The 27,865-nt window shown below is 39.7% G+C and overlaps 1 protein-coding gene across 1 annotated transcript in view; it reads right to left on the bottom strand.

The window, feature by feature from the left end:
* LOC143268221 (uncharacterized) overlaps positions 1-27,865 on the bottom strand; it is a 152,298-nt gene that overhangs the window by 103,072 nt on the left and 21,361 nt on the right. The window lies entirely within an intron of this gene.

The following is a 27,865-nucleotide window of genomic DNA, read 5'->3' as shown; positions in this document are numbered from 1 at the left end:
GCAGAAAAGACCCTTTGCAAAATCCAACACTCCTTCCTGAAGAGTTGGGATACCAAGGACATACATTGACATAATAAAGATGACTTACAGAAATCCCACAGCCAACAGCAACCTAAATGTAGAGAAACCCAAAGCATTTCCACCAAAATCAAGAACAGGACAAAAATGTCCACTCTCTCCATACCTATTCAATATACTACTTGAAGTCTTAGCAAGAACAATAAGACAACTGAAGGAGACCAAGGGGATATGAACAGGAAAGGAGTCAAAGTATCTCTACTTGCAGATGATATGATTATATACATAAATTACCCTAAAAATTCCTCCAGGAAACTTCTACAGTCGATAAACATGTTCAGAAAAGTAGCAGGATTAAAAATTAACACACAAAAAATGGTAGCCTTCCAATATACAAATCATAAACAGGCTGAGAAAGAAATCTGGAAAACAACATCTCTCAGAGACCTTGCCTTGGAGAAGGTGGGTTGGAGGAAGGCTGAGGGGCAGGAGAAGAGAAGACAGAAGAATCTGTGGTTGGTATATAAAATGAATAGAAAAATCTCTTTAATAATAATAACAACAACAATAATAATAAATGAAAAAAACCTTGGGATAACCCTAACCAAGTGAAAGGCATATAATAAAAACATTAAGACACTGAATAGACAAATTGAAGAAGACATTGGACAATGGAAAGATCTCCCATGCTCATGGATAGGTAGGATTAATGTTGTAAAAAAAAGGCCATTCTACCAAAAGCAATCTACAGATTCAGTGCAAGTCTTATAAAAATTTCAATGTGATTCTTCACAGAAATTGAAATGATAATTTTCAGCTTCATGTGGAAACAGAGAGAAAGGGAGGGGGAGGGAGGGAGAGAGAGAGAAATCTCAGGATAGCTAACACTTTCCTGAATAATAAAAGAACTGCTGGAGATCACCATCCCCAACCTCAAATTGTACTACAGAGTATGTACAGTATTGGCATAAAAACTGACACATTGATCGATGGAATTGTATTGAAGATCCAGAAATAAGTACACATACCTATGGGCACCTGGTTTTGATTAAAAAAAAAAAAGCCAGAAATACACAATTGAAAAAAGAAAGCATCTCCAACAAATACTGCTGGTCAAACTGGATAGCTACATGTAAAAGAATTCAAAGAGGTCCATACTTATTGTAGGGAAAAGGGGCCAGCCAAAGAAACCCACCCTGGCCCTGAACCCAGACTCAGTGAAAGAAACACACCCTGAATCTGAGACCTGACCCAGTGAAAGAAACACTTTATCCCTGAACCCAGAAACTAAGAAACATGCCCTGACTCTGAAACCAGTGCCAAAGAAACATACTTTGTCCCTCGAATCAGAGCCAGTGAAATAAATATGCCCTGGCCTTAGAACTAGAGCCAAAAAGCTGAAAAGGGCCAGTTAAAAGAAACAGAGTTTGACCCTGAAACCAAAGCCATCTCTGCCTCCAATCAAGGAAACCAACCAATCCCTGAGCAGGAAAACTAACCAATCTCTGAGTAGAAAATCTTCTCCATCAAGAAACTCCACCCCTAAGAAGCCCTATATAAACATCTCTGCCTGTTCAGTTGTGGACTGTTCCTTCCCACCCTGGCAGAGGCAGCCACTCTCCTGGACTCCTCCTTCCTAATAAGTCTCTTTCTTTTTTCTTCTTCTTTTTTTTTAATTAACAGATTTTCTATTCATTTTACATACCAACCACAGATTCCCCTGTCCTCCCTCCTCCCAACCCCCATGCCCACCTACTCCAAGGCAAGGTCTCCCATGGGGAGTCAGCAGAGCCTGGTACATTCAGTTAAGGCAGGTCCAAGCCCCTCCTCCCTGCACCAAGGCTGCACATAGTGTCTCACCACAGGCACTAGGTTCCAAAAAGCCAGCTCATGCACTAGGGACAGGTCCCATCCCACTGCCTGGGGGCCCCCTAAACAGTTCAAGCTAAACAACTGTCTTGCTTATCCAGAGGGCCTAGTCCAGTTCCATGGGGGCTCCTCGGGTATTGGTCCACAGTTCATGTGTTTCCACTAGTTTGGCTAGTTGTCTCTGTACTTTTTCCAATCATGGTCTTGATATCTCTTGCTCATAGAATCCCTCCTCTCTCTCATTGATTGGACTCCTGGAGCTCCACCTGGGACCCGGCTGTGGATCTCTGCATCTGCTTCCATCAGTCACTGCATGAAGGCTCTATGATGACAGTTAGGGTATTCAGCCATTTGATTACCAGAGTAGGTCAGCTCAGGCACCCTCTCTACCATTGCCGGTAGTCTATGGTGGAGTCATCTTTGTGGATTCCTGGGAACCTCCCTAGCACTCTGCTTCTCCCTATTCTTATAGTGCCTTCATTTATCATGGTCTCTCTTTCCTTGTTCTCCCAAGATTCAATACTCTTGTCTCTTCTAACTCCACTTCTGTCAGCTGTCCACTAGTGCAGCTGGTAGAGTTTAATACTGGACTTTAAAAGAAATAGCATTTTCTTTTTCTCAATTTGTACTTCAATAAAGGAACCAATTGCCTACCTCAAAACATTAAAAACAAAAACTTATAATTGACAAAAAAAAAAAAATGTTAGAAACCAAACTTACCTGTGTGCCTCCGAGCAGTGGCGTTACAGAGATGAAATCAGAAAGGGCCGCCGGCAGGGTTTCAGTGTGAACTTTGGTGCTGGGCTGTTTGCAACTTCCAGAGTGATAAATGTCTTTCTTAAAAGAGTATTAGGTGAAGATCTTCATTTGCAGGTGCAGAACAGAAGAACCTTGCTGAGACATCCCTTAGGGGACTGAGTAAGATGGAGCAGAAAAAGGTAACAGCTTTTCACCAGAGCCTGAGGAGATTGCTACATTTCTGCAGGGGTTTCTCATTTAGCAGAGTTGAGCTGAAGAAGCAACATCTTGGGCCAGAGAGGAGAAGAAGCAGCAGCGCTCTTCTGGGAAGTCCCCCTAAATGGGGGGCGGGGAGGGTGTAGACAGAACAAAGCTCAGCTGTGATGGCTTTCTCCAGGAGAGGAGCAGGATTGCTCTATACTGCAGGGAGACCGCCCCCCTACTGCATCCCAGCTTCAGGTATAGCCTGACTTTGCATTCAAGATACCTTTCCCTCCAGAGCTGAGCTGTCTGCCCTATTGCAGCTCCAAGTATAGCTTGACTTCCCGAACAGTCAGAATACCTTTCCCTCCAGAGCTGTAAAACAAAAAGCATCTCCAACAAATGCGGCTGGTCAAACTGGACAGCTACGTGTAGAAGAATTCAAATAGATCCATACATATGATCCTGCACAAAACTTAATTCCAAATGGACTGAAGAGCTCAACATAGGGCCAGATGCACCAAATCTGATAGACGTGAAAGTGGGGAATAGTCTTGAACTCACTGGCACATGAAAATGCTCCCTGAGCAGAACACCGGTAGCACAGGCACTAGGACCCACCATTACTAATTGGGGCCTCATGAAGTCGAAAGCTTCTGTATGGCAAAGGATGCTATCATTCAGACAAAGTATCAGGCTATAGAATGGGAAAAGATTTTTACCAATTATGTATTGAATAGTGGCTTAGTATCTAAAATACATAAAAAACTAAAACCACTGAACATCAAGAAAATAACCCAGTTCAAAATGGAATAGAACTAAGCAGAGAATTTTCAAGAGATGAAACACAAATGGCTGAGAAGCATTTAAAGAAATCTTGATGGCTAACATCATTAGCCATCAGGGAAATGCAAATTAAAACTACTTTCATTTTATACCAGTCAACCAAAATCATCAATAAGACAAATGGCAGCTCATGCTGGCAAGGATGTTCTAGTCTAATTACACAATGGAATTTCATTCAGCTTAAAAAAACACAAAATTCCTTTGTGTAAATGTACCACATTTTCAATATCTTCTCAATCAGTCAATGGACATCTAGACTAGAACAGTAATGAATGTGGATGAAAAAGTGTCTCTGTAGGAGGAGGTAGAATCCTTTGGGTACATGCCCAAGAGTGGTATATTTAGATCTTCAGGTAGATCTATCCCCAGATTCCTGAGGAACCACCACACTGATTGCCATAGTGACCGTACAAATTTGCACTCCCACCACCAAAGAAAATGTTTTTTCCTTTCCCCACATCCTTGCCACAAAAAGACCAGTCCAAGTTTTACCCAATTTTTCTCCCGTTTTGTTTTCTAAGAAAAAAAAAATACATGAAAAACTTCACCCTGGGCTCTGCCTCTTCTCCCTGGTCCTTGTTATCACTATGGTGAGAATTCTGATGAGACATTTTATAGTACAGGAGGTAGACAGTCTTTACTACAGAGTAAAGTCTGGCACTCTCAACAAGGATAAGTTAACAGTGACCAAAGATACTATTGTGTCAATTTATGTTTTAAGCAAGCTTTATTCCAAAGGCCCCTGATGGGTGTTTTCCTGTGTGGGTGATTGACAAGAGTCGAATTGACTCTTATGGGGAGTGAATATGGTATCCCTTGCTCATTATCAGAGGCCTCTTGTTAGATAGTAATTTTATAAGATTTTTGTAGCAGGCTGAGTGTTCAGCCACTACAGTAGTAGGGCAGGCATGAGTGTAGAGTTAACAAATTCACTCTTTAGACCAGAACAGGAATAATAGTTTATAGAGTAGATTACAAAAGGGAGGCAGGCTGGGAAGTAACTACAGTATCCTCTAGAGCACAGGGCAGCGGGCGGGAGACAGGTGTGGGGTGTCTCCATTTGAGCAAACTACTTTTATAGTAAGGGGGACTTTCCTTGTGTACTTTCCTGGCATGTAGTTCATCCCATGCAAAGAAATGCAGTTCAGATTACCTAGTCTGGGAGGTCAGCATAAACTGTAGTGCACACAATCCTCAATTATGCATTCCTGGGCATGTAAATAGGGCCTGTGCAAATCAGAATCATACAAACAAGAGCAGTTCTGGTTGATTAAAGTTTGGTTCAGGTTAAAGTGTGGGTCACAGGGCAATAGGCTGCAGCTCGGTGATGCCAAGTTGCAGCAATCTGTGGCTAGCAGTTTGAGATATTAGGACCATGCTTTTGAAGATTCCCTAATGGGGATCGGATCTTTTTTTTTTTTTTAATTAAGGTTATTTTCTCAATAATCAGGTATTGTCAGTTACCAGTTTTCTCCAGAACCAGGTTTTGACAGTTATCAATTAAAGTTTTCTTAGCAGTTCAAGATGTCATGTTCCCTTCCAGGATCAGAGATATGACTCAGGTCCCATTCTTCTTGACCATTGATTAGTTGACTGTAGTTGTAGACCTGGGTTTTAAACTATTATGATGTCCTTCAAGCCTACTAATATTGTAGTAGCTATGTAACACTTAGGCCCGAGTAACTCAGCTTTCTCTACCACTTCACAAAGGCCTTGAAAGTTAGTGTGGGGAAGGTGCCAATATACAGTGTACTCATTCATCATCATCTAATTGGAAGTTTACTTACTGCACTGCTGCTAGGTGATGGCCATGGAGCTGAGTGATACAGAAAGGCAAGTCTGTACACCAGGAGGTCACACCAGAATGAGCAACAAGCTGTGTGCAGAAGCTATTAATGCATGGAACAGTAAGCAGTGTGGTCAGTGAAGTCTATCATCAACATGAGGGCTTAGGTCAAGAACTCTGCAAATGCCATCTATTTGACATTGTAGAAAACTTATTTTTCCTCTGCCCATAGGTATTGGTTGCAAATAGCTTCTTGGTTAGGAGTAGGAATCCTGTCCACTTCCCTCTCTCAGAGTGGGGACCCTGTGTGGCTCACCCCTGTGAAGGTGCCACGTGCGCTGCCATGGGCTCTGTGAGTTCACATGTGCGTCAATCCTGTTACATCTGGAGGACAGTGTTTCCTTAGAGTGGTTTGTCACCTCTGGCTCTTGAAATCTTTCCACCTCCTCTTCTGCATAGGTCCCTGAACCATGAGGGGCAGACTTGATGAAGCATATCACTTAGGACTGAGTGTTCCAAAATTCGTCTCTCTGCACATTGTCCAGTTGTGTGTCTTTTTGTCCTCCCTGACCCCATAGGTTTGTTTGACTGCATGATGGCTTTAAGTGCAACCATCCTGGAAATAGTACAGATATTCTAAAATGTGGTCGTATGGTTACGAGGGCTATCCTCTTGATTAGATTGTCATGTGTCTATTGGAGCTCAGCCCCTCTTGTTCTTAGGAGAACAAGCCTGGTATTGCCTCAAGAGGCTTTTTATAAGCTTGGGGTGTTCAGCATAGCTCTTTAGAATTGCTAATACACCCAGGTTGTAACAGAGGGGTAGAATATGTTAAAGGAAGATCTCTTTAGGCATCCTCAGCTGTACAGTTCCTATACTTGATGTGTAAGTGGTACCTATGTTAGGGTCCAAACTGTGACTCTGAATCCCACTATGGTGGTTCAAATGAAAATGGCTTCCATAGGCTCATATATTTGAACACTTGGTCTACAGTTGTTGGAACTGTTTGGGAAGGATTAAGAGGTGTGGCCTTATTGGAGGAGGTGCTATTACTGGGAGCAAATTTTGAGGTTTCAAAAGACTTTTTGCCATTGTGTGTGTGTGTGTGTGTGTGTGTGTGTGTGTGTGTGTGTGTGTGTGTTCTTCTTACTTGTGGATCAAAATGCGAGTTCTCAGCTACTGTTCCAGTGCCATTTCTGCCTCCCAGATACCATGCTTCCTGCCATGATGGTCATGGACTCTAACCTTCTGAAACTTTAAGCCCCAAATTAAAATATTTTCTTTTATAATTTGCCTTGGCCATGATGTTTTATCGCAGAAATATAAACGTAACTAAGACACTCGTTAACCAATTAAAGACACACTGAGTAGTGGAAAGCAGAACTGAAAGACTGATAAAGGAACTCTTTTCTTTGCTTCAGCCCCACCAGACCACTTTCCATGAATGCTGCCCTGACAACACAAGATGGCACCCTAGGAAGGCCTGTTGATGTTGGCTATGATAGTACACTGGGAAGAGGAACAAAGAGGTTCATTGACTCCTCCATCAAGACCATCCTCAGGATCCTATCAGAGGTTTAGTTTTGAATAAAATCAAGAGGTATCCATAGCTCAGCAGTGCTGGTCAAGCTAGTCCCTCCCTCCTGACCCCCTCTACCATTGTCTGAGCTTCAGTCTCCTGAAAAGCAATATGATACGTTTTAAGTTTCTTCTCAGAAAATAAGTCCTCCTGGCTTCCTCAAGGGTCCTGGCTTGTTCCTTCTCTCAGTATGAGATTCTTGGCATCAATGGTATCAGTGTCCTAATACCAAAGGGAGGACCAAAAGTATATCTTTACATTGTTTCATGCCTGCCAGGATGGCTATAGAAGTAGATGCTTTGTGACTTGGAATCACTGCTTTGAGCCCTTACACTCCCTTCTTCCTCTACTGCTACGCCCACAGCTGTGACACCTGTGTAGCTGTAGCAAAGCTTGAAAGCTTGCCGCTGTACTAGAGTCTGGCAGCAAAAGGGCTGAGGTTGAAGCTTCCTGGAGCGAGACCTCAGGCAGTTTCCCCAAGTCCAACGGTCGTCATGCAGCCTGAGGATCTCAGGGCAACAGTCCTTGTTTGCACTAATCATGCTTTTTCTCTGTATGTCTTTTCTGTGTTGTGGGGAGTGAATCATGAAGGAAAAGAAACAACTTTGGAATGATTTGCCTTTCATGGAAAGGCTACCCAGGACTAGAAAGCCTTGGTGCCTTCATAGTAAGGAAGAAAGTCAACAGATCATAGAAAATATGAAGCCAGCCCTAAGGTATTGGTATAGAAGGGTATATGACAATTAAAAAGATAGATGAGCGTATAATAGTTAGAAAAAAATAAATGAAATTATACAAAAAGTATATAGAGGGTGACTTAAACCTTGGCTGGTAAACGTCTGGTTTTCACAGATGTGGTCTTTGGCGCGAGACAGATTTCACAAAATTCTGAGATCATGCCCTTAAGCAACAACCACAAAGAACACCAAGCTGCGAAAGTGATACACAGAAATAGATACTAAAGTACTTTGCTATTGTCTACACAGAAATAGATACTGATATGCTTTGCTATTGTTTTTTGCTGATTCTGTGAAATTGAAAAAGTTTGCTGATTCTGAGTGATTGTAAAAATTATCAGTCTGATGTAATCCCCCTGCCAAGTTCCTTGATTGTAAAAGAATATAAGCACTAGTCTTACAGAAGTAAATCTACAGCAGCACAACAATCTATTGTGTGTCTGTCTGTCATTTCCTCGCCGATTCCTGACTTCTCCTCGAGCCTTCTCCCTGGTTCTCCCGCAGTGGTGGTCTCCCTCTGGGTGGTCTGCGGCAGGTGGCGCCCGAACAGGGACCTGAAGGACAGGTAATCTTTCCCCTCTTTTCTCTTTTTTCCTCTAAAGTCAGGTACGGTTCTTACCAGGGAGCTGCAGTCCCGCCGGTAAAGGATCACCGGTTAAGAGTAAGTAATCAAGAAACCATGGGACACTCATTGACTAAGAATGAAAAAATGTTGGTTACTATGATACAACACATGTTAGCCAAATCAGGGTTCCGGACATCAGTTTCAGATGTGGAACAGTTTATTGAATTTCTAAGAAAGACTAGCCCTTGGTTCGTTGAGGAAGGCTCCTTGACCTCAGAGGAATGGAAGAGAGTGGAAAAAGAAATGCGTAAATATGTGCAGACCAATGGTAAAAAGACTCTGCCCCCTCAGGCATTTCAATTGTGGTTTCATTTGAGGGATCTCTTGTCAGAGACAACCCCGTTTCAGGGACTCTACAGGGAAACCGCTTCTGAACAGGGGGAACCCCCTATTTATACAAAAGTAGGCCAGGAGGAAAGAGACGAGGGAGAGTATATGCCGCTCACTGCCTCTGCTCCTCCTCTGCAGTATAGTACTTTGGAAGACAATAATGATGATTGGGGTCTTGATGATCAACAAGCAGAGCAGGAATGGAAAGACGATCATCGGGATCACTTTGATAATCCCCGATCTCCTAAGGTGCTTGGCGCTGCGGCCAGTCAGCGGCCTGTGCCAAAACCCAGGAAACATCCTCCTTTGCCGCCTGTTGGCTTCCAAGGGGCCATGGCAGAGGCACGCAGGATGGGGGACGCCTCCTTTGGGGTGTTTCCTGTTACAGAATCATGGGAGGATGAGGGTCCTGTATGGGAGCCCCTCTCATTAAAGGTGTTAAAAGAATTACAAAATGCAGTAAAAAATGTTGGGGCTTCTGCTCCCTACACACTGCAAGTAGTGGATGTGGTTGCCAGCTCTTGGTTAACACCCTATGACTGGATGCAAACCACAAAAGCCACTCTCAGCCCTGGGGATTATATCCTCTAGAGGACTAAGTATAAAGACAAGAATAAAGACACTGTGGTACAATCCCTCAGGAAACGTGGCCCTAAGCCCACTATGTCAATGCTTATGGGGACAGAGGATTACACCACCCCACAATCTCAGACCAAGATACCTAAAGATATCTTGCAGTTGATAACAGCCAACGCCGTACAATCATGGCGTAAGATTCCTCCTCGGGAAACCAAAGGAGGAGCATTGGCTAACATTAGGCAAGGTACTGAGGAACCTTACCCAGAGTATATAGCTAGACTTGAGAAAGCTATTTCTAGAATGCTCCCTCCCTCTGAGGGAACGGACATTCTTTTGAAGCAGTTAGCCTGGGAAAATGCCAATGCTCTCTGTCAAGATCTGATTAGGCCAATCAGAAAAACAGGAACCCTACAAGATTATATAAAAGCATGCCAAGATGCCTCACCGGTTGTAGTGCAAGGAATGGCCTACGCCGCAGCAATGAAAGGACAGAAATTCAGCGCCTATGTAAAACAGACATATGGGAATGGCAAGAAGGCCACCCAATCTCCTACTTGTTTTCAATGTGGGAAAGAAGGACATATGCAAAAAGACTGCAGGCAGGGAGACAGAGCAGGACCCAGAAAGGGGGTTCCTGGCCTATGCCCTCGCTGCAAAAAAGGTAGACATTGGAGAAATGAGTGCAAATCAAAGTTTCATAAGGATGGAACTCCCCTAGGTAGGGGAAATTCCAATGATGATCTAAAAAAGACAAAAAACTAGGTCAGGGGTGTTCTCCTAACCCCACACCCAAGGGAGAGGAGGCCAGGCAAAGGACACCTCCCTCAGTGTTAAACCCTGATACTCCAGAATTTACTATTCATGATTTGCCTAGAGCAACTCCAGAGAGTGCCGGCTTGGATCTGGCTAGCACTAAGGATATGATATTATCCAAATGGGATGGAGTGACATTTGTCCCCACTAATATAAAGGGCACTCTGTTGCCACAAACTGTGGGAATAGTCATTGGACGAAGCTTCAATTATCAAAAAAATTTTAAAGTCCTACCGGAAGTTATTGATACAGATACAAAAAATACAATCAAGGTTATGGTGAAACCATTAACAAAAACTATACAAATTCATAAAGGACAGAGGCTAGCTCAATTGATTCTTTTGCCTTTTGTTAAGTTGCCCAATCCTGTTATTAAGGCTGCTCGAGGACAAGGACAATTTGGATCCACTAAAGGTGCATTCATGATACAGGATCTCGGAGAGAGACCCTTTAAGTATATCATGATCAATGGACAAAAGTTTCAGGGTCTGATGGATACAGGTGCGGACAGGACCTGTATAGCTGCCTCAGATTGGCCCAGTAGCTGGCCCGTCCATAAGACAGGTTCTTCTTTGTTAGGGCTTGGCTCTGCTTCAGGAGTTATGCAGAGCACTACATTATTAAAATAAAAGAGTAAAGACAGAAAAAAACTGATTCAACCTTTTGTGCTTCCTTCTCTTCCCTTTACACTATGGGGAAGAGATATGTTAGATTCCATGGATATAAAGTTAGTAACCTCAGACCAAATTAGTCATCAAAATTTTTCATAGGGGCCACTGCAAAACATCTTTATACAGATAAAATAGAGTGGCTTACTCAGGAGCCCGTATGGGTAAGTCAGTGGCCCCTAACAACAAAAAAAATACAGGCTCTAAAACAACTGGTACAAAAACAATTACAAAAAGGACACATAATAAAATCCAATAGTCCATAGAACACTCCTGTCTTTATAATTAAAAAAAAATCAAAAAAATGGAAACTGTTACAAGATCTTAGAACAATTAATACAGTCATAAAAGACATGGGACCTTTACAGCCTGGTCTGCCCTCACCTGTGGCTGTGCCACAAGGATGGCATATAATTGTCATAGATTTACAGGATTGCTTCTTTACCATTAAACTTAACCCCTCAGACAGTAAATATTTTGCCTTTAGTATTCCCTCAGAGAATTTTAAACAGCCTTTTAGGAGGTATCAATGGGTAACTTTACCACAAGGAATGAAAAATTCACCCACATTGTGTCAGAAATTTGTAGATTTGGCTTTACAAAAAATAAGACAGGAACATCGTGATTTGTATCTTATTCATTATATGGATGACATACTTTTGGCTCATAAAGATAAAGCCCAGCTAAAAAAAATATTAAAAAAAACTATTAAAACATTAACTCTACATGGTCTAGTAATTGCCCCTGATAAGGTACAAAGAGATAGGCCGTTAAATTATTTGGGTCAAATTATTAAAAAAGGTTATATTACTTCTCAAAAGGTTTCCATTAAAAGGAATAAATTAAAGACTTTAAATGATTTCCAAAAACTTCTAGGTGACATTAATTGGCTTAGACCTTATTTAAAAATTACCACTGGTATGCTAAGTCCATTGTATACAATTCTTCATGGTGATACAGATCCAAGATCAAAACAAAAATTGACCAAAAAAGCTATTAAAGCTTTACAATTAGTAAAAAAAAGCCTTAACTAAAGCTAGAATACAACAGATAAATTATAAAAAACCTTAGTCTTTGTTAATTTTTACAACTTCCTATACACCTACTGCCTGTCTTTGGCAGGACGGGGTGTTGAAATGGCTACATTTACCACACACTCAAACAAAAATGTTAGCTGATTATCCATATTTGTGTTCCCTGTTAATTTACAAAGGCCACAATCAGTCCAGAAAATTATTTGACAGAGAGCCTCATATTATTATCATTCCATATAATAAGACACAATTAAAAAATTTATATCAATTCAATAAAGATTAAATATTGACATTACAAAATTACACAGGCCAAATATTGTATCATTACCCTAAACATCCTATAATAGAGTTTACAAGACATGTAAAACTGATATTTCCTGTCTGGTTCTCTCACAGCCCCCTAAATCATGCTGTAAATATCTTTACAGACGGTTCTTCCACAGGAAGAGCTGCGGTTTTCACCCAGACACATGGGCTTTGGATAAAAAAAAGAAAAAAAACTTCTACACAACAAACAAAAATAAGAGCTGTTATTTTAACTTTTAAGAAGTTTCCTCAAGAGCTTAACCTTTTTACAGATTCTAAATATGTAACTAATTTGTTTCCAACATTAAAAACTGCTCTTTTATCAGGAAAGTCCCCTATTTTACCATTTTTACAAAAATTACAAAATTTGGTACACCATAGATCACAAAAATTTTATGTGGGACACATAAGGGGACATAACAAACTACCTGGCCCACTGGCTCAGAAAAATGCTATGACAGATCTACTAACACAAAATTCTTTAGGAGCATTTGCTATACAAAAAGCTCAACAAAATCATACAATACATCATCAAAATACATCTGCTTTAAAAAAAATGTTCTCTATAACAAGAGAACAGACAAGACAAATAGTGAGGGAATGTACACATTGCCCTCCTATTCATCATCCACCAAAAATGGGTATAAACCCTAGAGGTTTAAAACCAAATGTCATTTAACAAATGGATGTGACTCATGTCTCCTCCTTTGGTAGGATGAGATATGTCCATGTTACAGTAGACACTTATTCCCACTTCACTTTTGCCTCAGCCAGGACTAGAGAAACAGTCAAAGATGTGGTTCAACATCTCATACAATGTTTTCAGATTATGGGCCTTCCATCACAAATAAAGACAGATAATGGACCAACATATACTTCAAAAACATTTAAACAATTTTACAGCCAGTGGGGAATTGCCCACACTACAAAAATACCCTATAATCCACAGAGACAAACTATCATAAAAAAAACTCATCAAAATCTAAAGCTACAAATAAAGAGGCTACAAGCCTCAAATGGGTACTTTACTCCTCATCATGTTTTATCTCATGCCCTATTTGTGCTCAATCATCTTAATACTAATGACAAAAGACTCACTACAGCCCTAATCCATTGGGATCGTGAGTTCCACAGTACACCTCTACCATTGGTGTATTAAAAAAATTTATTGTCTAACACATGGAAGGAACCAGATGTTCTCATAACCGCGGGACAAGGGTATGCTTGTGTCTTTCCACAGGATGCCGATTCCCCTATCTAGATCCCAGATCGCCTTATCCGACCTACAAAAAAAAAAAAAAAAGGTGCAAGCGCCTCCAAAAACAACAACAAAAAAAACTACTAACAAAAATAAAAAAAATACAACTCGGCGGTGACAATAAAATAAATGTGACTTGGTCACAAATTCAGCTTCTGACTCAAAACACAAAAAAACTGCTGATTAAACAAAAAAAGCCCCTCACCGCTTCATTTTATTTCACTGCCTTTTTGTCTTTGCTCTTTGCTCCGCTACCAGTAGCTCAGGGAGTTTCCTTTTGGGCGTATGTTCCTAATCCCCCAATCATTCAGCCAATGGGATGGTTAGATCGAAAACCCATCAAAATGTTAACAAATAATTCAGTCAGGTTGGGTGGAGCTCAAGATTCCAACGCTCAAAACAGCTCCTCCTCTCTTATAAATTTTAAAGACAGAACAGATTCACTACCAATCTGCCTAACGCTACAAGAAAAAGTGCCTTACGGCTGCTTTCCTACATCTTATAAAACCTTCCTGACTGACGGTCCAAACAAAACAAATGCTGGTAGACGATAGATTTAAGAACTACAGATACAAACTTTAGGAGACAAACTATATAAAGATAATTTTACTCAAGTTAATACTATTCCTATAACTCCTTACATTCAAAAATATAAAGACAAGGATCAATTTTGGGATTCTTCCTTGTCCAAGTTTCCAGCTTGGTTGACTTGTGGCTTTCCTAATGCTGCTGCGTGGTATGAACCACGGGGGTCGTTGGACATGCTTAAAGTTTGGGACTACTCTAATTCTAATGATAACGGAGAGACCTATAAAGATTACTTAAATACTCATAAAAAAAAATTTCATAAATATGTCTTTGAGAGACATAAAGAGCCCCTCAAGAGATGGTTTTCTCCAGGCCTCGTGGAGCCCACCTGGTTTACAAAACAAGACAACATCACTAAAAAACATTCTGATTTGTTTAGGCTTGTTACAGCTGCCAATATGATACTAAAAAAAAAACCTAACCATACTCAACCAGAGGCCATTGGTCTTCGAGCCTGTGTATCCTACCCTAATGCTTTACTCTTGACACAATCTTCCTTTGTTAATATTTCACAAAATGGTAATTCATTTCGGATAATTTGTAGTTCTTATAAATTAACAAATTATATCACTTCCTCAAAACAAAAAAAGTTAAAAACCATGATTATGGTTCGGCGACCTCCTTTTGTCATGTTGCCTATAAAACTAGGCCCTGAGCCTTGGTATGACAATTCAGCCTTACAAATATTAAATACTTTAAGAGATTTGATTCGGCCACAACGGTTTGTTACTACATTATTTTTGGGCATTACTACATTGATTTCTATAATTACTACTTTTTCTATTACAACCACAGCTCTAGTTCAAAAAATTCATACTACTCATTATGTAAATACTCTTAGTAAAAATATTACTATGGCTCTACTAAAACAAAAAGCTATAGATAAAAAATTAGAGTCAAAAATTAATGTTTTAAAAAAAGTGGTTTTGGCCTTAAGACAAGATATTTCTAACCTCAAAACCACAATGTTTGCTCACTGCCATGGTAATTTCAAGTCCATCTGTGTTACTCCATTGCCTTATAATACTTCTCAGCCTTGGGACAAGGTCAAGGCCCACCTACAAGGTGTCTGACAAAATACAGACATTACACTTCAAAAAAAAACATCTCAACTATGAGTCAGGCTCATTTACAGATAAGAGGTTTACAAGACCTAACTTCAAAAATAAAAAAAAAAATCAAAGATTTAAATCCAATGGATTAACTACAATATTTTATAGTCATTGGAATGCTTGTTTTACTGGTGGTGTTGGTCATCTTTCTTTTCCCCTGTCTCATTAAATGTCTCTATACTTCTGTACAAACAGTACAACAAAACATGTTCGAGCTTCATTTTAAAAACAAAAAAGAAAAAACTGCTACACCCACAGCTGTGACACCTGTGTAGCTATAACAAAGCTTAAAAGCTTGCCACTATACTAAAGTCTAACAACAAAAGGGCTAAGGTTAAAGCTTCCTGGAGCGAGACCTCAAACAGTTTCCCCAAGTCCAACGGTCGTCATACGGCCTGAGGATCTCAGGACAACAGTCCTTGTTTACACTAATCATGCTTTTTCTCTGTATGTCTTTTCTGTGTTATGAAAAATAAATCATAAAAAAAAAACAACTTTAAAATGATTTGCCTTTCATGGAAAGGCTAGCCAAGACTAAAAAGCCTTGGTGCCTTCATAATAAAAAAAAAAGTCAACAGATCATAAAAAATATAAAGCCAGCCCTAAGGTATTAATATAAAAAGATATATAACAATTAAAAAGATAAATAAACGTATAATAGTTAAAAAAAATAAATAAAATTATACAAAAAGTATATAGAGGGTAACTTAAACCTTGGCTGATAAACGTCTGGTTTTCACAGATGTGGTCTTTAACACGAAACAGATTTCACAAAATTCTGAGATCATGCCCTTAAACAACAACCACAATAAACACCAAACTACAAAAGTGATACACAAAAATAGATACTAAAATACTTTGCTATTGTCTACACAAAAATAGATACTGATATACTTTACTATTGTTTTTTACTGATTCTGTAAAATTAAAAAAGTTTACTAATTCTAAATGATTATAAAAATTATCAGTCTAATGTAATCCCCCTGCCAAGTTCCTTGATTGTAAAAAAATATAAACACTAGTCTTACAAAAGTAAATCTACAATAACACAACAATCTATTGTATGTCTGTCTGTCATTTCCTCGCCGATTCCTGACTTCTCCTCGAGCCTTCTCCCTGGTTCTCCCACAATGGTGGTCTCCCTCTGGGTGGTCTGCGACACTCTACAGCTTCCAGGTATGGCAGAGTAGAATACACAGAATGAAATGTCAGAATTTACCGCTCATCATTAATTCTTCTGCATCTAAACTAAGATCTACAAGGGGGACTGAGCTCTAAGGATGGGACTTTGCCCTCAGTGGGAGGCTTGGCCAAGTGCTTTATGTCTAACCGCCCTGCTTAAAAAATATATGAGAGCTAAAATGGGAAAAAAAGATTCTAGAAACACCCCAAGACTTTCTAATGGTGGAGACATATGGCTGTTAAAGCTATCTGCAACTAGGGTTGGTGCCTGAGATGTCAAGAATAATGAAGGGAGGGGGTTTCCTATGGAGCTTACATTTCACTAGATAGATAGAAGCCCCCCCAAGTGTATTAAAAAGCAAAGGCTTTATAGGTAACCCTACTTGCAAGAGTAAAAATATTCTAAATAAAACAACTTGTTTTCTTCCTTTTGGCTATCAGACCATCCTGATGGTCCTCTATAAACTGGAATTTCCTCTGGAGTATCATGGCAGGAAGAAATGGCTGAGTCCCTCATCCCTGCGGGGAATGTTTCCCTGTGACACATACTTCTCTCACCTATTTTCCCAAGGCCAAGCTTTGGGCATGTGGTTAACAGGGAAGAAAGGCAAATGTTCTATATATCTTGGATGCAATGGAGGGTGATGCTTTTCATAAGATAAAAAACACTATGGGAACAGACAAGTGGGAAGTCAAATTTCATTCGGAGATTTTAAAGCCTGAGATGCCTGTTAGATATTTAAGTAGAAAAGTCAGGTAGTCAACTGGATATATAAGTCTAGAGTCTGTGGGAAAGAACTAATAGAGAAATGGTGAGGATAGGAAGCCCTAGAATTGAGCACATTTTGGACCAACATCACCATTCTACACCTGTTACACATGCATTGCTGGAATCCAAGAATTTCCTTTGTTGCCGCTCACTTCCCATTGGCCAGCCACACCATCCTGAGTACAGTTTTGATGAGCAGGTGGATATAAAGTGCTTCAAAGAGTGAATTCAAAGAAGCAGTGACTGTGAGGAAATGGAGGCATATGGATTAAATGATACAGAAAATTATTGTGACAAATTTGAAAATGTAGCAAAGCTGTGGGAGGTTACAAATTAAGGAAGATTTATTTCTTTTTAACATGAGATGAACTATAAAATAATAATAACAACAGGAAATTGTGGGGTTGTTATAGCAAAGCTGGTGCTTTCAGGACAGAGGTGGCAGGAGGTTGGTGTAAATGGAGGCTTTTTTCTGTCCCACCCTATCCCATGGCTGCTTCTAAAATAATCACTCAGAGGCTTGATATTAACTACAAACTGCTTGGCTGAACAGCTCAGGCTTATTACTATCTCTTACTATTTAAATTAACCCATTTCTACTGATCTATATATTGCCATGTGGCCATGGCATTACCAGTCTGCTGGCATCTTGCTCCTTGGGCGGCTGGCTGGTTTCTCCCAGACTCCACCCTTCTTCTCCTTTATCTCTGTTTGAATTCCCTGCCTGGCTCTATCCTGCCTTACCATAGCTTTATTTATTAACCAATGAGAGCAACATATATTCATAGTATACAGAAAGACATCCCACATCAGATTGGCTTAGGCTAGAAACTGCATAAGGAAAGACAGACTTGCCCCTGGTGCCTAAGAACAGGCCATCATCTTCAACATCTTTAACTGAGAATTAACCTAGAGTTTAGTAGCTTTGATCCTTGGATCAGAAGGTGGATCAAGTTTTGGAGGTACTATGTGCTATTGTGGTGTAGAGCCTGAGAATCTGACGTGGCAGACGCATACCCAGTCCTCATAGCGTCAATCCCCCACTAGGTTAGTGCTCACGAGACTCTGAAAGTACAAACACCAGTTCTCTGTCTGCTGTGGTTCCTTTCCAATACACTTGAGGGACGGCTTTCAGCTCAAAGCTATCCTAGGAGGTACAATCTAGGGGGGTCTCTAAGGAGGGCAAGGGCGAGAAAATCTGTGCAGCCCATTATTGTAGTTAAGCGCTGCCTTCTGAGGCCCCCGAGATAATGAAAGGGAAAACCTCCTCTGTGAAGGCGGCTCAGGCAAACATCAGACACTTTTCCAATACAGACTCAGCAACATCAGGAAGAAAAGTGGGCGAAATACTAATCATCAACTATTAATGAAGAAAAAGAAAACAAGTATGACTGTGATGTCCAGGAGCTCTGGGCTGCAGGAAGTAGACCAAACTCTCAAATCTGTAGGATGCAAGGAGCTGAGATACACATTAGGAAGGCACAGAGAACCTATTTAAGAAAATTAGAGAAGAAAATTTCCTAAATCTTAGACAATGAAATAAATATTCAAACAAAGGGCCATTTAGAACACCAAACAGACATGACCAGAATACTTATCCACAACATAGTATTGTCAACATGTCAAAATTACAAAGTAAAAGAAGAATATTGAAAGTGGTAAGAGAAAAACACCAATTCATTTACAAAGGCAGAAACATTTAAACAATAGCAGCAACCCTCAAAGCCAGGAAATCCTAGAATGGTGCTATTTCAAGCCCTGAAAGTAAATTACTGACAATTAGGAGTTTTGCCTTACAAAGACATTTTTTTTTTTTTTTTTTTTTTTTTGGTTTTTCGAGACAGGGTTTCTCTGCGTAGCTTTGCGCCTTTCCTGGAGCTCACTTGGTAGCCCAGGCTGGCCTCGAACTCACAGAGATCCGCCTGGCTCTGCCTCCCGAGTGCTGGGATTAAAGGCGTAGACAGGAAAAAAAAAAGAAAGAAAAAAATCAAGGATTCCAAAACAAGCCCACCCCAAGGCAGTGTATCACCACCAACCTCATCTGTGCAGACAGTGCTTAGAGGAACGCTACAAAAGGGAGAGAAAGGAAGACAGGCTCAAATTCAAGAGCACAGGAAACGCATGTTATGGGAGAAATGCCTAAACAAAGAAGAGCTGAGAAAGAGGTCATCATGTCCAGCACAATTAACCAGAGAACCCCTGATACAATGATTGGAAAGAAAAAAAATCAAACAATAAACAGCTAACAAAATTATTGGACTCAGTAAGTAACCTTAAATACAAGTGGATTCAATTTACCAATGAAGAGAAAAGACTGGCTGCCTGAGTTAAAAAAAAAAAAAGAAAAAAGAAAAAAAACAACAGATCCAACTTTCTGTTATCTCTAAGAAGCATTCCTTACTAATAAAGACAACCACAGACTAATAACCAATGATGGGAAACAGTCAAACAAATGGAAACATGTGAATCTGACATAGCTACTATTCTACCAGATGAAGTGGATTCAAATCAAGGATAGAAAGGATAAAGAAAACCACTTCATACTAAATAATGGAACAATTACTGAGAAAATATGGCAATGTAAAAATACATGCATTAAATATCGGTGTCCCCAATTTCATAAAACAAAGTCCAAGGGGCATAAAAGGTCAGGTGGATCCCGATACAATAATACTAGATAATTTCAATACTCCACTCTCATTTCAAGAGAAGTGATCCAAATTAAAAGTGAAAAGAAAAAGAGAAAAGGTAGACTATACTGTAAAGTAAATGGACTTAACAGATGTATACGGAACATTTCATCCAACAAAAACGGAATGAACACCCTTCTTAGGGGCCTACCAACCTTCTCTAATACAGACCACATTTTAGACCACAAATCCAATCCAGGCAAATATAAAATTACCAAAATATTATCTTGTATCTTACCAGACCACAGTGCAAAAAAGAAAAACCTATAATTAAGTAGCAAGGACCACACATGACACAGATACATAGAAACAGAACAGTACATTTTTGAATGACCTGCAGAGCTGTTGAAGAAATTGAAAGAACCTTAGAACCAAATGAAAATAAAAATACATTATTATGGTGATATTTTATTTGTATTCAAATGTTATTTGTATGTTAATAAAGTTGCCTGGGGGTCAGAGCTATTAGCAAGCCATAGGAAAGCAGGGCAGTGGTGGCGTCTGTTTGTAATCCCAGCACTTGGTAGGTAGAGCTAGGTAAGTCTCTGTGTGTTCATGGAATAGCCAGTATTGGATACACATGCCTTTAATCTCAATAACAACCATAGAAAACCTGGAGGTCTATACAGACAGGCCGTGATGAGGCGGTCATGTGGTTGGGTTTACAACCAATGAGAAGGCAGAACAGAAACACTATAAAAAGACAGACACAAAGGAAGTGGTTCTGGTTCGGAGAGGTAGGACCATCGCAGGAGGAAGGGTAAGGTTTTAGCTCCTAGCTCTGACCTCTTGACTTTCTTCTTTGCATTGGTTCTGTGTTTCTTATTTAATAAGATGGTTGGTTACATCTACACATTATATCAAAACTAAAGCAGTTTTATGAGGAGAAAAATATAGTTTTGAGTACTTTCTAAAACCAGAACAAGGGGCTGGAGAGGTGGTTCAGAGGTTAAGAGCACTGGCTGCTCCTCCAAGGGTCCTGAGTTCAATTCCCAGCCACCACATGGAGGCTCACAACCATCTATAATTTGGTCTGGTGCCCTCTTCTGGTATGTAGGCAGAACACTGTGTACATAATAAATAAATCTTTAGAAAAAAACCAGAATAATCTAGAGTAAATAACTTAAGGATGTACCTCAAGTTCCTAAAAACAAGAACAGTCTAAACTCTAAAATAGTAGATGGCAATAAATAATAAAGGCAGAAGATAAGGAAACAGAGATGAAAAGAATACTATATAGAACCAATAAAAAAAAGATTGACAAATTCCTGCCCAATTTGTCAAAAGAGAGAAAAGACCCAAACTGAAAATTTAGAGAAAAAAATTATATAAAATACAAAAAGTCATTAAAGGGTACATTGACAATTTATACACTTCCCCAAACTAAGGAATATAGAAGAAACGGATAAATCTGTAGAAAAATTATCTACCAAAATACAAACAAGAAGTTATAAAGAACTTAAACAGAACCATAATAATAACTGTGGATCAATTTCTCTGATGAATATTGATCCAAGTAGTCTCAATAAAATTCCTACAAGCTGAAATAAAGAACATATTAAGAAAATCAAGTTGGTTTCACACCAGGGAGGATTAAATAAACAAGTGTAATTCAGAACATAGGTAGGCTTAGAAATAGAAACCACATAATTATATTAATCAATGAAAAAAAAAGGTCTTAGATAAAGTCCATCATCCCTTCACGATAAAAACCTCAAAGTAACTAGGAACAGAAGATAAGATAATCTCAAGATAATAAAGGCAGTATACAACAAGTATCAGTGTTATACTAATTGGGGGAAACTTGGATCATTTCCTCTGAAAGCTACAAATAAAAAAGAATGCACATACCTTCCATTGTTATAAAATACAAAGTCTTAGCTAGAGCATTAAGACAAGAAAATTAGAGAAAGAGGATACAAACAGAAAGGAGAGAAGGTGGATTACTGCTATCTGCAGACAGCACAACCTTATACTTAATAGACCCTAACAATTCACCAGTAAACTATAAGCTCTGTCAACACTTTCAGCAGAGTAGCAAGATATAAAAATTGAAACACAAAAATAGTACCCTTTGTATATATCAATAGTAAACTCACTGGGAATAAAGTTAGGGAGAAATCCCATTCATAATAGCTTTTTTAAAAACAGTTGGGAATAGGCCTAATCATGAAAGTAAAAGACCTACAATGAAAATTTATGAAACTAAAGAAAGAAATTGAGAAAGACACTAGAAAATGGAACGACCTCCTGTTCTTTTGGGTAGGCAGAATATTATATACATATTACTCAAAGCAATGTACATATTCAAAGCAATTTCTGACAAAATGACAATGACATTCTTGAATAAGAATAAGAAAAGACAATCTTAAATCTCATATGGAAGCACAATACTCCTAATAACTAATGTAATTCTTAGCAGAAAGAATAATGCAGGGTATGTCACAGTATCCAATCTCAAACTGTATGACATAGTTATGGAACAGAAACAGCAGAGCACTGTCATGAAACCAGGTGTGTAGCCCATTAGTGGGCTAGAATAGATGATCTAGGAATAGAGCCTTAGAGTCACAGTCATATCATTTTGGAAAAGCTGTCCGAAATATAAACTGGAGGCCAAACAGCCTCCTTTACAAATGGTTCTGAGGAAATGATTAACATGTAAAAGGACACAACTAGATCTCTATTTCTCACCCTCCACAGAATCAATTCAAAATGAATCAAAGATATTAATGTGAGACAATAAACTTTACACTGTTCCAAGAAAATCTAAGAAAACACCTGAAGATACAGGAATAGGCAAGCAGTTTTGGAAAAGGACTCTAATACATCGGAAATAGTTCTAAAAATTGACAAATGAGAGATTACATGAAATTAAAACATCTTTGGCACTATAAAAGAAACATTAGAATAAAGCGTCAGTCTACTGAATGGGGGAAAAAATCTGCCTATTACTCATAAAACAAGTCATTGATTTCTAGGATATATATAAATATATATCTACAAAAATGGAACAGATAAAAACAAAGCACCTAAACCAGTTAATGGTCCAATGAACTGAACAGACTATTCTTAAATGAAGAAATACAAATGGGCAATAAATACTTGGAAAAGTGTTCCAAGTCATCAAGGAGACACAAGACTATTTTGAAATTCCATTTCAACCCAGTCAGATGGCCATGATCATGAAAACAAATGACATCAAATGCAGGAGAGGAGGGTGTGTGAGGAGAACCCTTATCATTGCTAGTGGGAACCTGTACAGCCACTATGGAAATAAGTATGGAGGCGCCTCAAAAAATTAAACATTGAATGACCATTTCAATCTCCTATGTGATTCTTACGTATATATTTGAAGGATGCCAAGTTAACATAGACAGAAATACCTTACCTACACATCCACATTTATTGCTGTACTATTTATAATTGCCTGAAATAGAACCAGCCTAGATGCTCATCAACAAGAAATGGATAAAGGAAGCATGATACATATTCACAGTAGAATTTTATGATCCTGTAAGTAAAAATAATATCACAACATTTGTTAGGAAAAGAGGTGCAACTGAAATCTTTGTTAAGTGAACTAAGTTGAACTCAAGCCTAATACCACACTTTCTCTCATGTGCAGGACTTGTATAAATTCGTTTCTCATGACACCAATTTCCCTTCTGTACACTGAATGTGTGCTGCTCTCACTGGTTGATGGTAAAAGTTGACTTGGCCTATAGGCAGGCAGAATAATCCTGGGTGGGAAAGCAAATGGAGATACAGGGAGAAGGAAGGGAGGAGTCAGCAGACTCAAATCCAGTCACACAAAGAACAAGGTATCAGAGAACAGGTAAGCCACAGGCTACATGGCAATGCATAGATGAATAGAAATGAGTTAATCTAAGTATAAGAGCTAGTCAGTAGTTGGCCTGAGCTAATGGCTAAGCAGTTTTAATTAACATAAGCCTCTGTGTGTTTACTTGGGTCTGAGCGGCTGTAGACTGGGTGGGACACAGGAAAACTTCAGCTACAAATGGTGCCCACTGTGGAGCAAGTGTTTCCACCTAAAACCTGAGAAAGCTTTAAGAAAAAAAAAAGATTCTAAAACAGAGCTAAACACAGCTTCTTAGTTGTGTCTCTCAGGCAAGCCGTGAGCTACATTATGGCGGTTTTGCAGCAGTGTGTGGGCTTGACCTGCAGCATGATGTATTCCCGTGGTACACAGAGGCCTCTCCAAGCCACACATTATGCTAAGTGGTGGATTTAGCCTTTGCTAGTACAGGCAAGAAGGGGGGGGGGCGGTTCTGGGCTACACGCTGCTCGATGGAAGCATAGACCCACTGCTTACCAGAGTTGGTGGTGAGCCTGGTTCCTAGAGCTGGCTGTAAACATAGTTCTGTCATGTTGGGAAGCTGAGGTGGGTGGAGCCAGCAGCCACAGCTGCCATTTCATTCCTAGTCATACTGCAGTTTAAAGCAATAGATACACAATAAAACAGATTCAGATGAAATAGTTTACAATCTGTGTAAAAATGCATGTAGGCTTGGAAGAGAGAGAAAAAGGAATATATGCAGTTATATAAAGGAATAGATAGTTTTAAAATAGAAAATCTTTAAAGAGACAGTAAAGGAAGTATAAAAAATAAGCCATATAAAGATGGATATTGCATAGAGAGTCTGGATTATGTTGTCTTTGGAAAGAGACATTTGATTGTAAAAATTGCTGAGTTAAATCAATATGTATATATTAGAGGTATCTCAATTTCAAAATGTATGTCTAAGGATATGTTGCTTTGGGAAAGAGATTCTGCTTTTGTTTCCACAGAAGATAAAAACCTGTGGGCTGCTTCCAGGCTAATATGGTTTGACCAGTCAAGACCCCCTGAAAGGTCTCTGATGTCATCATGGTCCAGATGATCCAACATCCAGAACTGTCTCAAGGCAACTGGCTCAGACAAAGCAGTCTCACCGACTACTCCAGTCAGGACTTGACCATTATCTTGAATTTTTTCAGGATCCCATATGACTACCTATCAGTGCCCCCTATCAACAGGAAGTAGCCTAGAACACTATGCCCACATTCCCAAATAATGGATTATGGATGTTTGTCTTTGTTTAGGTTGTTGGTCACAAATTGTTATTGGTCATAGTCATTATCTTTCTAAAAGAAGAAAGGGGGATATGGTGTGGAAATATAGGATATAGATATGATAGGATAAAAGGGTGAATTGTTGAACCTACTTTTAAAGAGCAACTTGTTTAAAATGTTTTACATTGCTATGAATTTTAGTTTATTGATACAAATTTAAAGTTAATTTTGTTATACTGTATATATATTTCTACTTATATTTAAAGTATTTTGTTTGTGCAACTCATTTGAAACTGTAGTGTATAGTTGAGAAATACAAATTAATAATTAGTCATCCATGATAATCAAACTTATAGTCATGTTAGTTAAGTTTTCTAGATATATATAGATATATTTCAATTAGTTAGTTAATCTTCAAACACTTCAAAGACCCACAGAATATGGGATTTTAATGTTTAATGGCATTTTAAATGTTTTAAAAAACTTAGACTTTCCTGGACAATGAGACATGTCTGCTCCTGGCAGCACTGATTTACTTCAAAGAAAGATGGGCATCAAAGACACTCCATATGGAATTTATTTTTTTCTTGGCAAAAATAGCCATTTGGGCAGAAACTGTTCTTGCCTGGACTGCTTGACAAAATGTTGTATCGACTGAACATACAGGACCCATAGGCAGGTGATCACTGAATTTTGCAACGTGCGATGGTCCTTCAAGTTCCTGCTTCACAGAGGAAACTGCCAGACATTCTAGAGCACACAGAGAAAAGCAACTGAGAGACTCTAGACCTATAGGCTGAAGATGGATGCCCCAACATTGCAGAAGAACTTTGGGTGACTGTCCAGGCAGCTGTCTTTGACATTCTAGATTTTTGGAAGTTGCTTACAATGTACTTCCTGTTTACTTAGGTAATATTATATCCTTCTGAAGTCTTTGATATAGTTGAAGACTAGATAGTTATAATTATGGTTTTCCTTGGTTATGATAAGAGATAAGGTAGATATGAAACTTTAGACTCACAAATATAAGATAGATATTTTCTTTAAATTCACAAAATACAAATAGACTAGATAGTTTAACTGTAATTCTCTTTTAAATTTATTTATTTTTATTTCACATGCATTCATGTTTTGCCTGCATGTATGTGTGTGTGAAGGTGTCAGATCCCCTGGAACTGGAGTTACAGGCAGTTATGAGTTGCCATGTGGGTGCTGGGAATTGAACCTGGTTCCTCTGGAAGAGTAGCCAGCACTCTTAACCACTGAGCCATCTCTCCAGTCCATAACTGTAATTCTTGTTTGTTATATGTAATTTTACTATGTTAAAGTTAAAACCACCAGAGCCTGCAACTAGTTGACAGGAGTTAGCCATAGAGAGTATGAGGGAGCCAGACAGACAGACAGACAGGAAGTAGTAGGGAGATTTGGAGTATTGGCAGTCTTTTGGGTTTGGAACAGCTGGAGAGATACTCTTGCTGGGTCACTAGCCAAAGAGGAAGGTCAGTCAGTTGGTTGCTTTTAGGCTTCTCTGAGCTAGCAGGTTTTCACCCCATCATCTGACTCCCAAGTCTTTATTGGTAAATAGAATGATAGAGACTTAGTTAAAACCTGTGGCAGAACCGATGTCAGAAGGACAGGAAGTCCCACCAAAGCCTGAGTAGAGGGGCACTGGCTGCAGAGCTGCAGACAGCAGCTAAAAATAGCCCTAGATTCAGGTGCAGCTGCCAAGCTGACAGACAGTAAAACAACAGGGGGTTCCTGGCTGTATCCTTAAAGATAACCTCTCCCCTGGCTTCCCATTCCCGGCTTCACTTCCCCCATCCTTTCCCCTTTCATTTCCTTGTGCCTCTGTACCCTTAGATAACGTTCCACCCCAGGTTGCATGATGTTTCTCTGCTTTCTCAGGTATTGATCCACTCACTGAGTTCACAACTAGTTGGGTCTCTGCAGAACCCTCCTGAGCCTTCCTCGGGAACATGGGAAGAAAATTAGGGAAACTCCTGCTTACATTTGTGCTCATAGGATAGCCTGGACCTCAGTCTCCATAGTGAAAATGCACTTCTACCCTGAACCTTGTCACTCGGAGCCTCCAGGTTTTTTTTTGTTGTTGTTGTTTGTTTGTTTGTTTGTTTGTTTTTAAGACGAAACCAAACAACCAACAAAAATAACCCAGGGAACTGGGGGGATGGGTTTGTCTCCAATGGAACTTTCTGACCATGAAGGCCTGACCCCACAGGACTGAAGGAGGTCATGAAAGACACACAGGTGGATTCTTGTGCTTATTTCTATCATTCTTTTGTGCTTCAACTGTGTTATTAGTGTGTCAGGTCCAAAAGAAACTGGGGACAAATGGCTGACTGTGGTACCTATTAACACACCAAAGAACATGCTGGCCTCTAGGCTCTCTCAGCATTGCGAATACCTGTTATAGAGTCCATGACTCCTCTCAGCTCTTCTCACCCCAACCCCTTACCCTAAACTTCTCCAGCTCATGGGCTTCCCTTTCCCCAGCTTCTCATCCCTATAGGACCCTGCCGATTTGGACATGTGCCTTCTTTTTGTTGTCTTGATTCTCTCTCCCTTTTTTTGTCTCCCTTTTATTTATTATTATGTATACAGTGTTCTACCTGCATGTACCCCTGCGTGCCAGAAGAGGACACCAGATCTCATTACAGATGGTTGTGAGCCACCATGTGTTTGCTGGGAATTGAACTCAGGACTTCTGGAAGAACAGCCAGTGCTCTTAACCACTGAGCCATCTCTCCGGCCCCTGTCTTGGTTTTCTTCTCTCTTGGTTCTTGGACCTCTCTCATGGCGCTCCCCCCACCCCCACCCCCACCCCACCCCCCGCCCCCAGTTCAGTATACTGGTCATGTTTAGTCTACTATTTTCTCTCCCTTCTCTGGACTCTTCCAGATACCTCTGGCTGTACATATATACAATAAAAAACTTTTCCTTGCCAGGTGGTAGAGGCGCATGCCTTTAATCCCAGCACTCAGGAGGCAGAGCCAGGCGGATCTCTGTGAGTTCAAGGCCAGCCTGGTCTACAGAGTGAGATACA

Source organism: Peromyscus maniculatus, chromosome 12 (genome assembly GCF_049852395.1).
Source record: "Peromyscus maniculatus bairdii isolate BWxNUB_F1_BW_parent chromosome 12, HU_Pman_BW_mat_3.1, whole genome shotgun sequence".
Taxonomy (NCBI): Eukaryota; Metazoa; Chordata; class Mammalia; order Rodentia; family Cricetidae; genus Peromyscus; species Peromyscus maniculatus.
This window is presented reverse-complemented; position numbering and strand designations above follow the sequence as displayed.